Source organism: Pristiophorus japonicus, chromosome 15, assembly GCF_044704955.1.
Source record: "Pristiophorus japonicus isolate sPriJap1 chromosome 15, sPriJap1.hap1, whole genome shotgun sequence".
NCBI classification, from domain to species: Eukaryota; Metazoa; Chordata; class Chondrichthyes; family Pristiophoridae; genus Pristiophorus; species Pristiophorus japonicus.
The window spans coordinates 185,101,427-185,116,445 of NC_091991.1; the positions used below are offsets into that span (position 1 = coordinate 185,101,427).

Sequence of the window (15,019 nt, forward strand, 5' to 3'; positions counted from 1 at the left end):
GTGTGTGTGAGTTCTTCGATGTGTGTGTGTGTCTCGCTCGCTATGGGTGTCTCTCGCTCTATGTGTGTGTGTGCGTGTGTGTGTGTGTTTCTCTCTCGCCCTGTGTGCGTGTCTCTCGCTGTGTGCGTGTTATAAAGTCCTTACTCTACAGCATGAAACCACATGAGGCACATTCCGGGTCAAGGTCATTCTGTGACCTTAACTCTTTATTCACAGGACTCCAAAGACGATGACCCTGTGTGGGACCTCCCTTTTTATACCTGTATGATCTGGTAAGGAGTGTCTCCCACAAGTTCATCCCTTGTGGTCAAGGTGTGCATCTAGGTTGAGTGTATACAGTGATACAGTGGTGTTACATTGTGGTTACATACATGACATCACTTCCCCCCCCAAAGTCTTATTGGGATCATAGGTTTAGTCTTTCAGGTGGTCTACACTCCCTCGTGGAGCGCCGCAGTTGGGGCTCTGGTTGTTGGACACTGACCTGAGTGTCTGTCACCTGTGGTGATTCCGGCCTGTCCGGGCTGACCGCAGGGACTGTGCATTCTTCTGATTGCTCTTGTTGCTCGTTCACTGGCGGTGTTGTGAGCTCCATCTCATGGTCTTCTTCAGGTTCCTCCGTGTCCATGCTGAACCTTTTTTTTACTTGGTCCAGATGCTTACGGCATATCTGACCATTGTTGAGTTTTACCACGATGATCCTATTCCCCGCTTTGTCAATTACAGTGCACTCAAGCCATTTGGGCCCCATGGCGTGATTGAGGATGAATACAGGATCATTTATTTCTATACATCTCCCCCTCAAATTACGGTCATGGTACTCGTTTTGAGAATGGCGCTTGCCCTCAACTATGTCGGTCAGGACTGGGTGAATGAGGGACAACCGAGTTTTGAGTGTCTGTTTCATTAGTAGCTCTGCAGGCGGGACCCCCGTGAGCGAGTGCGGGCAGGATCTATAGGCCAGCAGGAGACGCGATAGGCGGCATTGTAGGGAGGGTCCTTGAATCCTGAGCAACCCTTGCTTAATGATTTGGACTGCACGTTCCGCCTGGCCATTGGAGGCCGGCTTGAACAGCGCAGTCCTGACGTGATTGATGCCATTGCCCAACATAAACTCTCAGAATTCGTAGCTTGTGAAACATGGGCCATTATCTTTAACCAGGATGTCCGGCAAGCCGTGGGTTGCAAAGATCACACGTAGGCTTTCCACGGTGGTGAATTCAGAATGATGCACTCGATCCATTTCGAGTACGCATCTACCACAATAAGGAACATCTTACCCATGAACAGGTCCGCGTAGTCAACCTGAATACGTGACCATGGCCTGGTGGGCCAGGGCCACGGGCTGAGCGGGGCCTCCCTGGGGGCATTACCCAGTTGGGCACATGTTGTGCACCTGTGCACAGTGTTCCAGGTCTGAATCAATTCCAGGCCACCAAACGTGTGACCGGGCAATGGCCTTCATCATCACAATGCCTGGGTGCTCACTGTGGAGTTCCCTGATGAATGCCTCCCTGCCCTTCTGAGGCATAACTACCCGGCTGCCCCATAGTAGGCAGTCGGCTTGGATGGAGAGCTCATCCATCCGTCTGTGGAACGGTCTGACCTCCTCAGGGCATGCTCCGTGTGCGGGCGCCCAATCCCCAGTCAGGACACATTTCTTAATCAGGGATAGGAGGGGATCTCTGTTTGTCCAGATTTTGATTGGGCGGGCCATGATGGGGGAGCCTGCGCTGTCAAAGGCATTGACAGCCATGACCATCTCAGCGCTTTGCTCAGCTGCCCCCTCAGTGGTGGCCAGTGGGAGCCTGCTGAGCGCGTCAGCGCAATTTTCAGTGCCGGGCCGGTGCCGGATGGAGTAGTCATAAGCAGCCAGCGTGAGAGCCCATCGCTGTATGCGAGCTGATACGTTGGCATTGACAGCCTTGCTGTCTGACAACAGGGATGTTAATGGCTTGTGGTCCGTCTCGAATTCAAACTTCCTACCAAAGAGGTACTGATGCATTTTTTTTACACCATAGACACATGCAAGCGCTTCCTTCTCAACCATCCCATATCCCCGTTCTGCTTGAGAGAGCGACCTGGAGGCATAAGCCACAGGTTGTAGTTGACCCTCAGCATTACCCTGCTGCAACACACACCCAACCCCATAGGACGATGCATCACAAGTCAGAACTAAACGTTTACAGGGGTCGTAAAGGGTCAACAACTTGTATGAACAAAGTAGGTTTTGCGCCCGATCAAAAGCCTGTTCCTGACAGTCCCCCCAAAACCAATCGCAACCCTTACACAGGAACACGTGTAGCGGCTCCAACAATGTGCTCAAGTTCGGCAGAAAGTTCCCAAATAGTTCAACAGTCCCAGGAATGAACACAACTCCGATGTGTTGCAGGGCCTGGGCGCTCGTCGAATCGCCTCTGTTTTGGATTCGGTGGGCCAAATCCCATCTGCAGCAACCCTCCTGCCCAGAAACTCAACCTCAGGACTAAGAACACACATTTAGACTTCTTGAGTCACAGGCTTACCCGGCCCAGTCGGCATAGCACCTCCTCCAGGCTGTGGAGGTGTTCCTCGGTATCTCAACCCGTGATGAGGATGGTCGTCCTGGAATACGATCGTTCCCGGAATGGATGTAAGCAGGCTTTCCATGTTGCATTGAAAAATCGCGGCCGCTGATCGAATGCCAAATGAGCACCTGTTATACACAAACAGTCCCTTGTGCGTGGTGATGGTGGTCAGTAGTTTGGATTCGTCGGCCAGTTCCTGGGTCATGTAGGCTGAAGTGAGGTCCAACTTGGTGAACAGCTTGCCGCCTGCCAGTGTGGTGAAGAGGTCCTCCGCTCTCGGGAGCGGGTATTGATCTTGTAGGGACACCCGATTGATGGTGGCCTTGTAGTCGCCACAGATCCTGACAGAGCCATCCGCTTTTAGGACGGGAACGATGGGGCTCGCCCAGTCGCTGAATTCAACAGGCGAGATGATGCCCTCTCTCAACAAATGGTCCAATTCGCTCTCGATCTTTTCCCGCATCACATACGGCACCGCTCTGGCTTTGTGGTGCACTGGCCTGGCGTCTGGGGTGATGTGTATCACTACTTTAGTGCCTTTGAAAGACCCGATGCCAGGTTGGAATAGTCAATCGAATTGTTGAAGGACTTGTGAGCACGAACTTCGCTCCACAGATGACATTGCGTGAACATCCCCACATTTCCAGTTCATCTCGGCTAACCAGCTCCTCCCCAACAGTGCGGGACCATTGCCCGGGACAATCCAGAGCGGCAGCCGGTTCACCGATCCATTGTGTGTGACAGCCAACATTGCACTGCCTAGCACCGGAATAATTTCTTCAGTGTAAGTCCGTAATTGTGTCTCAATACGTGCTAATTTGGGTCCACTGGCTTTCAGTGGCCATAGCTTCTCAAATTGCTGAACGCTCATGAGTTACTGGCTGACCCCAGTGTCCAGCTCCATGTGTACAGGGATACCGTTTAATAAAACCCTCATAGAAACATAGAAAATAGGAGCAGGACTAGGCCATTCGGCCCTTCGAGCCTGCACCACCATTCAATAAGATCATGGATGATCATTCCCTCAGTACCCCTTTCCTGCTTTCTCTCCATACCCCTTGATCCCCTTAGCCGTAAGGTCCATATCTAACTCCCTCTTGAATATATCCAATGAACTGGCATCAACAACTCTCCGCGGCAGGGAATTCCACAGGTTAACAACTCTTTGAGTGAAGAAGTTTCTCCTCATCTCACTCCTAAATGGTCTCCCACTTATCCTAAGACTGTGTCCCCTGGTTCTGGACTTCCCCAACATCGGGAACATTCTTCCCGCATCGAACCTGTCCAGTCCCGTCAGAATCTTATACGTTGCTATGAGCTCCCCTCTCATCTTTTTAAACTCCAGTGAATAAAGGCCCAGTTGATCCAGTCTCTCATAAGAACATAAGAACATAAGAATTAGGAACAGGAGTAGGCCATCTAGCCCCTCGAGCCTGCTCTGCCATTCAACAAGATCATGGCTGATCTGGCCGTGGACTCAGCTCCACTTACCCGCCCGCTCCCCATAACCCTTAATTCCCTTATTGGTTAAAAATCTATCTATCTGTGACTTGAATACATTCAATGAGCTAGCCTCAACTGCTTCCCTGGGCAGAGAATTCCACAGATTCACAACCCTCTGGGAGAAGAAATTCCTTCTTAATTCGGTTTTAAATTGGCTCCCCTGTATTTTGAGGCTGTGCCCCCTAGTTCTAGTCTCCCCTACCAGTGGAAACAACCTCTCCGCCTCTATCTTGTCTATCCCTTTCATGATTTTAAATGTTTCTATAAGATCACCCCTCATCCTTCTGAACTCTGAGTAAAGACCCAGTCTACTCAATCTATCATCATAAGGTAACCCTCTCATCTCCGGAATCAGCCTAGTGAATCGTCTCTGTACCCCCTCCAAAGCTAGTATATCCTTCCTTAAGTGAGATGACCAAAACTGCACGCAGTACTCCAGGTGCGGCCTCACCAATACCCTGTACAGTTGCAGCAGGACCTCCCTGCTTTTGTACTCCATCCCTCTCGCAATGAAGGCCAACATTGCATTTGCCTTCCTGATTACCTGCTGCACCTGCAAACTAACTTTTTGGGATTCATGCACAAGGAACCCCAGGTCCCTCTGCACCGCAGCATGTTGTAATTTCTCCCCATTCAAATAATATTCCCTTTTACTGTTTTTTTTTCAAGGTGGATGACTTCACATTTTCCGACATTGTATTCCATCTGCCAAACCTTAGCCCATTCGCTTAACCTATCCAAATCTCTTTGCAGCCTCTCTGTGTCCTCTACACAACCCGCTTTCTCACTAATCTTTGTGTCATCTGCAAATTTTGTTACACTACACTCTGTCCCCTCTTCCAGGTCATCTATGTATATTGTAAACAGTTGTGGTCCCTCATATGACAGTCCAGCCATCCCTGGAATCAGTCTGGTGAACCTTCGCTGCACTCCCTCAATAGCAAGAACGTCCTTCCTCAGATTAGGAGACCAAAACTGAACATAATATTCCAGGTTAGGCCTCACTAAGGCCTTGTACAACTGCAGTAAGACCTCCCCACTCCTTTACTCAAATCCCCTAGCTATGAAGGCCAACATACCATTTGCCTTCTTCACCGCCTGCTGTACCTGCATGCCCACTTTCAGTGACTGATGAACCATGACACCCAGGTCTCGTTGCATCTCCACTTTTCCTAATCTGCCGCCATTCAGATAATATTCTGCCTTCGTGTTTTTGCCCCCAAAGTGGATAATCTCACATTTATCCACATTATACTGCATCTGCCATGCATTTGCCCACTCACCTAACCTGTCCAAGTCACCCTGCAGTCTCTTAGCATCCTCCTCACAGCTCACACTGCCACCCAGTTTAGTGTCATCTGCAAACTTGGAGATATTACACTCAATTCCTTCATCCAAATCATTGATATATATTGTAAATAGCTGGGGTCCCAGCACTGAGCCCTGCAGCACTCCAGTAGTCACTGCCTCCATTTCTGAAAAGGACCCGTTTATCCTGACTCTCTGCTTCCTGTCTGCCAACCAGTTCTCTATCCACGTCAGTACATTACCCCCAATACCATGTGCTTTGATTTTGCACACCAATCTCCTGTGCGGGACCTTGTCAAAAGCCTTTTGAAAGTCCAAATACACCACATCCACTGGTTCTCCCTTGTCCACTCTGCTAGTTACATCCTCAAAAAATTCCAGAAGATTCGTCAAGCATGATTTCCCTTTCATCAATCCATGCTGACTCTGTCCGATCCTGTCACAGCTTTCCAAATGCACTGCTATTTCATCCTTAATGATTGATTCCAACATTTTCCCCACTACTGATGTCAGGCTAACCGTTCTATAATTACCCGTTTTCTCTCTCTCTCTCTTTTTTAAAAAGTGGTGTTACATTAGCTACCCTCCAGTCCATAGGAACTGATCCAGAGTCGATAGACTGTTGGAAAATGATCACCAATGCATCCACTATTTCTAGGGCCACTTCCTTAAGTACTCTGGGATGCAGATTATCAGGCCCCGGGGATTTATTGGCCTTCAATCCCGTCAATTTCCTGCCTAATAAGGATATCCTTCAGTTCCTCCTTCTCACTAGACCCACTGTCCCCTAGTACATTCGGAAGGTTATTTGTGTCTTCCTTCGTTAAGACAGAACCAAAGTATTTGTTCAATTGGTCTACCATTTCTTTGTTCCCCATTATAAATTCACCTGAATCTGACTGCAAGGGACCTACGTTTGTCTTCACTAATCTTTTTCTCTTCACATATTTATAGAAGCTTTTGCAGTCAGTTTTTATGTTCCCTGCAAGCTTCCCCTCATACTCTATTTTCCCCCTCTTAATTAAACCCTTAGTCTTCCTCTGCTAAATTCTAAATTTCTCCCAGTCCTCAGGTTTGTTCCTTTTTCTAGCCAATTTATATGCCTCTTCCTTGGCTTTAACACTATCCTTAATTTCCCTTGTTAGCCATGATTGAGCCACCTACCCCGTTTTATTTTTACTCCAGACAGGGATGTACAATTGCTGAAGTTCATCCATGTGATCTTTAAATGTTTGCCATTGCTTATCCACTGTCAATCCTTTAAGTATCCTTTGCCCGTCTATTCTAGCCAATTCACGTCTCATACCGTCGAAGTTACCTTTCCTTAAGTTCAGGACACTAGTTTCTGAATTAACTGTGTCACTCTCCATCTTAATAAAGAATTCTACCATATTATGGTCACTCTTCCCCAAGGGGCCTCGCACAACAAGATTGCTAATTAGTCCCTTCTCATTACACATCACCCAGTCTAGGATGGCCAGTTCCCTAGTTGGTTCCTCGACATATTGGTCTGGAAAACCATCCCTAATACACTCCAGGAAATCCTCCTCCACCGCATTGCTGCCAGTTTGGTTAGCCCCATCAATATGTAGATTAAAGTCGCCCATGATAACTGCTGTACCTTTATTGCACACATCTCTTATTTCTTGTTTGATGCTGTCCCTAACCTCACTATTAGAAATATCCTCTCTGCATCCACCTTGTCAAGCCCCCTCATTATCCTATAAGTTTCAATAAGATCACCTCTCATTCTTCTGAAATCCAATGTGTATAAGCCCATCCTACTCAATCTATCTTCATAAGTCAACCCCCTCATCTCCGGAATCAACCTAGTGAACCTTCTCTGAACAGCCTCCAATGCAAGTATATCCTTCTTTAAATACGGAGACCAAAACTGTACGCAGTACTCCAGGTGTGGCCTCACCAATACCCTGTACAGTTGTAGCAGGACTTTTCTGCTTTTATACTCTATCCCTCTTGTAATAAAGGCCAACATTCCATTTGCCTTCCTGATCACTTGCTGTACCTGCATACTAACTTTGTGTTTCATAGACCCCCAGGTCCCTCTGTACTGCAACACTTTGCAATTTTTCTCCATTCAAATTATAATTTACTTTTCCATTTTTTCTGCCAAAGTGGATAACCTCACATTTTCCCACATTATACTCCATCTGCCAAATTTTTGACCACTCACTTAGTCTGTCTATATCCCTTTGCAGATTTGTTGTGTCCTCCTCACAATTTGCTTTCCCATCCATCTTTGTATCATCAGCAAACTTGGCTACATTACACTCAGTCCCTTCATCATTGGTGGCGTTTTGGTGTGTGAACTGTGAATATTCGCCGCATGGACCCACTGAACCTCGGCGCCCATCGATTTGCCCCAAAAGTCATCCTGCCTCAAAGACCCCTCTTCAGGTTCATCCGCCTCATATATTAGTCTGGTTGCAGGCTTCCTGCACATTCGAGCTCAGTGGCCACTGAGATTGCAGTTCCTGCAGACAAACTGTTGAAATCTGCAAGATCTATTTTCCCCCACACCTCCAGCATGAGTTAAAGTTTCCATTGTTGGGAACAAAGGGACTATGGCCAGGCATTCCGCGCTGACTGTCCCTTTGACTGGTCTTAAGTACCCTATTAGTGGGTGTCAATGGCCCCATCCCGGGCCGCATTGTCCACTGTGATGGCGTGAATGTCCGTTCAGCCTGCCATTGTCTCTGTTGAAGTCCTACTCTGGGGTCTATTGCTGCCTGGGGAGTGTCGGACTGCCCCTGCCTGCCTGCGGGGCTCTGAGTAGCATTGATGATGTTGACTCCCTGATCCATCGCCGCGTTAGAGGCAGAATTGCGCGTGTATATTATTTTCGTCTCTTCCTCCCCCGCCATGAAAGTTTGCGCTATCACGCCACCGCTTCCAAGGTCAAATCCTTGGTCTCAATTAATTTGTGGAAAATTCCCGCATGACCGATGCCCTCGATAAAGAAGTCCCTTAGCATCTCCCCGCTGCAGGCGCCTGTGAACTTACAGAGGCTGGCCAAACGCCGGAAGTCCGCTACGAAGTCCGGTATGCTCTGTCCTTCACGACGTCGGTGGGTGTAGAATCTGTGTCGGGCCATATGTATGCTACTCGCTGGTTTGGGGTTCTCCCCGATCAATTTGCTAAGTTCTTCAAAGGTTTTGTCCGCCGGCTTTTCGGGTGCTAGTAAGTCCTTCATGAGCGCGTGTGTCTGTAGTCCGCAGCTGGTCAGGAGATGAGCCCGTCGCTTGTCGCCCGCTGCATCCCCCGGCCAGTCTTTCGTGACAAAGCTTTGCTGAAGCCCCTCGACAAAATCATCCCAGTCTTCCCCAACACAGGACCGTTCCTCTGTGCTACCGGTGGCCATTCTCGTGGGTCGTGAATTCCCGTTTCTCGTCGCCAATGTAAAGTCCTTACTCTACAGCATGAAACCACACGAGGCACATTCCAGGGACAAGGTCACTCTGTGACCTTAACTCTTTATTCACAGGACTCCAAAGACGATGACCCTGCGTGGGACCTCCCTCTTTATACCTGTGTGATCAGGTAAGGAGTGTCTCCCACAAGTTCACCCCTTGTGGTCAAAGTGTGCATCTAGGTTGAGTGTATACAGTAATACAGTGGTGTTACGTTGTGGTTACATACATGACATGTATGTGTGTGTATCTCTTGCTGTGTGTGTGTGTGTCTCGCTGTGTATGTCTCCCGCTGTGTGTGTGTGTGTGTCTCTCGCTGTGTGTGCATGTGTGCCTCACTCGCTGTGTGTGTGCCTCACTCGCTGTGTGTGTGCCTCTTGCTGTGTGTGTGTGTCTCCCGCTGTATGTGTGTGTCTCTCGCTGTGTGTGTGTGTGTCTCTCTCGCTGTGTGTGTGTCTCTCGCTGTGTGTGTGTCTCTCGCTGTGTGTGTGTCTCTCGCTGTGTGTGTGACTCTCGCTGTGTGTGACTCTCGCTGTGTGTGACTCTCGCTGTGTGTGTGTCTCTCTCGCTGTGTGTGTGTCTCTCTCGCTGTGTGTGTGACTCTCGCTGTGTGTGACTCTCGCTGTGTGTGTGTCTCTCTCGCTGTGTGTGTGTCTCTCGCTGTGTGTGTGACTCTCGCTGTGTGTGACTCTCGCTGTGTGTGTGTCTCGCTGTGTGTGTTCCTCGCTGTGTGTCTGTCCCTCTGTGTGTGTGTGTGTATGTCTCTCACTTCCTATGTGTGTCTCTCACTTCCTATGTGTGTCTCTCACTCTGTGTGTGTCTCTCACTCTGTGTGTGTGTCTCTCGCTCTGTGTGTGTGTGTCTCTCGCTCTGTGTGTGTGTGTCTCTCGCTCTGTGTGTGTGTGTCTCTCGCCATGTGTGTCTCCCGCCGTGTGTGTGTGTGTCTCTCGCTGTGTGTGTGTGTATGTCAGTCGCTGTGTGTGTGTCTCGCTGTGTGTGTGTCTCGCTGTGTGTGTGTCTCGCTGTGTGTGTGTCTCGCTGTGTGTGTGTCTCGCTGTGTGTGTGTCTCGCTCTTTGTGTGCGTCTCTTGCTGTGCGTGTCTCTCTCGCTGTGTGTGTGCGCGTCAGTCTTTCGCTGTGTGTGTGTGTGTGTCTCTCGCTCTGTGTGTGTGTGTCTCTCGCTCTGTGTGTGTGTGTCTCTCGCTCTGTGTGTGTGTGTGTGTGACACTCTGTGTGTGTGTGTGTGTGTCTCTCGCTGTGTGTGTGTGTCTCTCGCTGTGTGTGTGTGTCTCTCGCTGTGTGTGTGTGTCTCTCGCTTGCTGTGTGTCTCTCGCTCGCTCTATGTGTGTCTTTCCCTCGCTCTGTGTCTGTGTCTCTCGCTCTGTGTCTGTGTCTCTCGCTCTGTGCGTGTCTCTCGCTCTGTGCGTGTGTCTCGCTGTGTGCGTGTGTCTCGCTGTGTGTGTGTCTCTCGCTGTGTGTGTGTCTCTCGGTGTATGTGTGTGTGTCTCGCTGTGTGTGTGTCTCTCGCTGTGTGTGTGTCTCTCGCTGTGTGTGTCTCTCGCTGTGTGTGTGTCTCGCTGTGTGTGTGTCGCTCGCTGTATGTGTGTGTCTCTCGCTGTGTGTGTGTCTCTCGGTGTGTGTGTGTGTCTCTCGGTGTGTGTGTGTGTCTCTCGCTGTGTGTGTGTCTCTCGGTGTATGTGTGTGTCTCTCGCTGTGTATGTGTGTGTCTCTCGCTGTGTGTGTGTCTCTCGGTGTATGTGTGTGTCTCTCAGTGTATGTGTGTGTCTCTCGCTGTGTGTGTGTCTCTCGGTGTATGTGTGTGTCTCTCGCTGTGTGTGTCGCTCGCTGTATGTGTATGTCTCTCGCTGTGTGTGTGTCTCTCGGTGTAGGTGTGTGTCTCTCGCTGTGTGTGTGTCTCTCGGTGTATGTGTGTCTCTCGCTGTGTGTGTGTCTCTCGGTGTATGTGTGTGTCTCTCGGTGTATGTGTGTGTCTCTTGCTGTGTGTGTGTCTCTCGCTGTGTGTGTGTCTCTCGCTGTGTGTGTGTCTCTCGCTGTGTGTGTGTCTCTCGGTGTATGTGTGTGTCTCTCGCTGTGTGTGTGTCTCTCGGTGTGTGTGTGTGTCTCTCGCTGTGTGTGTGTGTCTCTCGCTGTGTGTGTGTCTCTCGGTGTATGTGTGTCTCTCGCTGTGTGTGTGTGTCTCTCGCAGTGTGTGTGTCTCTCGGTGTGTGTGTGTGTCTCTCGCTGTGTGTGTGTCTCTCGCTGTGTGTGTGTCTCTCGCTGTGTGTGTGTCTCTCGCTGTGTGTGTGTCTCTCGGTCTGTGTGTGTGTCTCTCGGTCTGTGTGTGTGTCTCTCGGTGTATGTGTGTGTCTCTCGCTGTGTGTGTGTCTCTCGCTGTGTGTGTGTCTCTCGCTGTGTGTGTGTCTCTCGCTGTGTGTGTGTCTCTCGCTGTGTGTGTGTCTCTCGCTGTGTGTGTGTGTCTCTCGCTGTGTGTGTGTCTCTCGCTGTGTGTGTGTCTCTCGCTGTGTGTGTGTCTCTCGCTGTGTGTGTGTCTCTCGCTGTGTGTGTGTCTCTCGCTGTGTGTGTGTCGCTCGCTGTGTGTTTGTCGCTCGCTGTGTGTGTGTGTCTCTCGCTGTGTGTGTGTGTCTCGGTGTATGTGTGTGTCTCTCGGTGTATGTGTGTGTCTCTCGCTGTGTGTGTGTCTCTCGCTGTGTGTGTGTCTCTCGCTGTGTGTGTGTCTCTTGGTGTATGTGTGTGTCTCTCGGTGTATGTGTGTGTCTCTCGCTGTGTGTGTGTGTCTCTCGCTGTGTGTGTGTCTCTCGCTGTGTGTGTGTCTCTCGCTGTGTGTGTGTCTCTCGGTGTATGTGTGTGTCTCTCGGTGTATGTGTGTGTCTCTTGCTGTGTGTGTGTCTCTCTCGGTATATGTGTGTGTCTCTCGCTGTGTGTGTGTCTCTCGGTGTATGTGTGTGTCTCTCGGTGTATGTGTGTGTCTCTCGGTGTATGTGTGTGTCTCTCGGTGTATGTGTGTGTCTCTCGCTGTGTGTGTGTCTCTCGGTGTGTGTGTGTGTCTCTCGCTGTGTGTGTGTGTCTCTCGCTGTGTGTGTGTGTCTCTCGCTGTGTGTGTGTCTCTCGCTGTGTGTGTGTCTCTCGCTGTGTGTGTGTCTCTCGCTGTGTGTGTGTCTCTCGGTGTATGTGTGTGTCTCTCGGTGTGTGTGTGTGTCTCTCGGTGTGTGTGTGTGTCTCTCGCTGTGTGTGTGTGTCTCTCGCTGTGTGTGTGTGTCTCTCGCTGTGTGTGTGTGTCTCTCGGTGTATGTGTGTCTCTCGCTGTGTGTGTGTGTCTCTCGCTGTGTGTGTGTGTCTCTCGCTGTGTGTGTGTCTCTCGGTGTATGTGTGTGTCTCTCGCTGTGTGTGTGTCTCTCGGTGTATGTGTGTGTCTCTCGCTGTGTGTGTGCCTCTCAGTGTATGTGTGTGTCTCTCGCTGTGTGTGTGTCTCTCGGTGTATGTGTGTGTCTCTCGCTGTGTGTGTGTCGCTCGCTGTATGTGTATGTCTCTCGCTGTGTGTGTGTCTCTCGGTGTAGGTGTGTGTCTCTCGCTGTGTGTGTGTCTCTCGGTGTATGTGTGTCTCTCGCTGTGTGTGTGTCTCTCGGTGTATGTGTGTGTCTCTTGCTGTGTGTGTGTCTCTCGCTGTGTGTGTGTCTCTCGCTGTGTGTGTGTCTCTCGCTGTGTGTGTGTGCCTCTCGCTGTGTGTGTGTCTCTCGCTGTGTGTGTGTGTCTCTCGCTGTGTGTGTGTGTCTCTCGCTGTGTGTGTGTGTGTCTCTCGCTTGCTGTGTGTCTCTCGCTCGCTCTATGTGTGTCTTTCCCTCGCTCTGTGTCTGTGTCTCGCTGTGTGCGTGTCTCTCGCTGTGTGTGTGTGTCTTTCGCTGTGTGTGTGTCTCTCAGTGTATGTGTGTGTCTCTCGCTGTGTGTGTGTCTCTCGCTGTGTGTGTGTCTCTCGCTGTGTGTGTGTCTCTCGCTGTGTGTGTGTGTCTCTCGCTGTGTGTGTGTCGCTCGCTGTGTGTTTGTCGCTCGCTGTGTGTGTGTGTCTCTCGCTGTGTGTGTGTGTCTCTCGGTGTATGTGTGTGTCTCTCGGTGTATGTGTGTGTCTCTCGCTGTGTGTGTGTCTCTCGGTGTATGTGTGTGTCTCTCGGTGTGTGTGTGTGTCTCTCGCTGTGTGTGTGTCTCTCGCTGTGTGTGTGTCTCTCGCTGTGTGTGTGTCTCTCGGTGTATGTGTGTGTCTCTCGGTGTATGTGTGTGTCTCTCTCGGTATATGTGTGTCTCTCTCGCTGTGTGTGTGTGTCTCTCGCTGTGTGTGTGTCTCTCGGTGTATGTGTGTGTCTCTTGGTGTATGTGTGTGTCTCTCAGTGTATGTGTGTGTCTCTCGCTGTGTGTGTGTCTCTCGCTGTGTGTGTGTCTCTCGGTGTATGTGTGTGTCTCTCGCTGTGTGTGTGTGTCTCTCGGTGTGTGTGTGTGTGTCTCTCGCTGTGTGTGTGTGTCTCTCGCTGTGTGTGTGTCTCTCGCTGTGTGTGTGTGTCTCTCGCTGTGTGTGTGTGTCCCTCGCTGTGTGTGTCCCTCGCTGTGTGTGTGTGTCTCTCGCTGTGTGTGTGTGTCTCTCGCTGTGTGTGTGTGTCTCTCGCTGTGTGTGTGTGTCTCTCGCTGTGTGTGTGTGTCTCTCGCTGTGTGTGTGTGTCTCTCGCTGTATGTGTGTGTCCCTCGCTGTGTGTGTGTGTCTCTCGGTGTGTGTGTGTGTGTCTCTCGCTGTGTGTGTGTCTCTCGCTGTGTGTGTGTCTCTCGCTGTGTGTGTGTCTCTCGCTGTGTGTGTGTCTCTCGCTGTGTGTGTGTCTCTCGCTGTGTGTGTGTCTCTCGCTGTGTGTGTGTCTCTCGCTGTGTGTGTGTCTCTCGCTGTGTGTGTGTGTCTCGCTGTGTGTGTGTCTCTCGCTGTGTGTGTGTCTCTCGCTGTGTGTGTGTGTCTCTCGCTGTGTGTGTGTGTCTCTCGCTGTGTGTGTGTGTCTCTCGCTGTATGTGTGTGTCCCTCGCTGTGTGTGTGTGTCTCTCGGTGTGTGTGTGTGTGTCTCTCGCTGTGTGTGTGTCTCTCGCTGTGTGTGTGTCTCTCGCTGTGTGTGTGTCTCTCGCTGTGTGTGTGTCTCTCGCTGTGTGTGTGTCTCTCGCTGTGTGTGTGTCTCTCGCTGTGTGTGTGTCTCTCGCTGTGTGTGTGTCTCTCGCTGTGTGTGTGTGTCTCGCTGTGTGTGTGTCTCTCGCTGTGTGTGTGTCTCTCGCTGTGTGTCTCTCTCGCTGTATGTGTGTGTCGCTCGCTGTGTGTGTGTCGCTCGCTGTGTGTGTGTCGCTCGCTGTGTGTGCGTCGCTCGCTGTGTGTGTGTGTCTCTCGCTGTGTGTGTGTCTCTCTCGCTGTGTGTGTGTGACTCTCGCTGTGTGTGTGTGTCTCTCGGTGTGTGTGTGAGACTCTCGCTGTGTGTGTGCATCGCTCGCTGTGTGTGTGCGTCGCTCGCTGTGTGTATGTCGCTCGCTGTGTGTGTGTGTCTCTCGCTGTGTGTGTGTGTCTCTCGCTGTGTGTGTGTGTCTCTCGCTGTGTGTGTGTGTCTCTCGCTGTGTGTGTGTGTCTCTCGGTGTGTGTGTGTGTGACTCTCGCTGTGTGTGTCTCTCGCTGTGTGTGTCTCTCTCGCTGTGTGTGTGTGACTCTCGCTGTGTGTGTGTGTCTCTCGGTGTGTGTGTGAGACTCTCGCTGTGTGTGTGCGTCTCTCGCTGTGTGTGTGCGTCTCTCGCTGTGTGTGTGCGTCTCTCGCTGTGTGTGTGCGTCTCTCGCTGTGTGTGTGCGACTCTCTCTTTGTGTGTATCTCGCTGTGTGTGTCTCGCGCTGTGTGTGTCTCGCGCTGTGTGTGTGTGACTCTCTCTTTGTGTGTATCTCGCTGTGTGTGTGTGTGTCCATCGCTGTGTGTCAGTCCTTCGCTGTGTGTGTGTCTCTCACTGCGTATTTGGGTATCTCTCACTGTGTGTGTTCTCTCACTGTGTGTATCGCTCGCCCTGTTTGTGTGTGGCTCGCCCTGTTTGTGTGTGTCTCTCGCTCTGTGTGTGTCTCTCTTGCTGTGGGTGTGTGTCTCTCGCTCGCTGTGTGTGTGTCTCTCGTGTCTGTGTGTCTCTCGCTGTGTGTGTCTCTCGCTTT

At 50.8% G+C, this 15,019-nt stretch overlaps 1 protein-coding gene across 6 annotated transcripts in view; it reads left to right on the top strand.

The window, feature by feature from the left end:
* Positions 1–15,019, top strand: part of baiap3 (BAI1 associated protein 3) — a 412,688-nt gene that overhangs the window by 43,639 nt on the left and 354,030 nt on the right. The window lies entirely within an intron of this gene.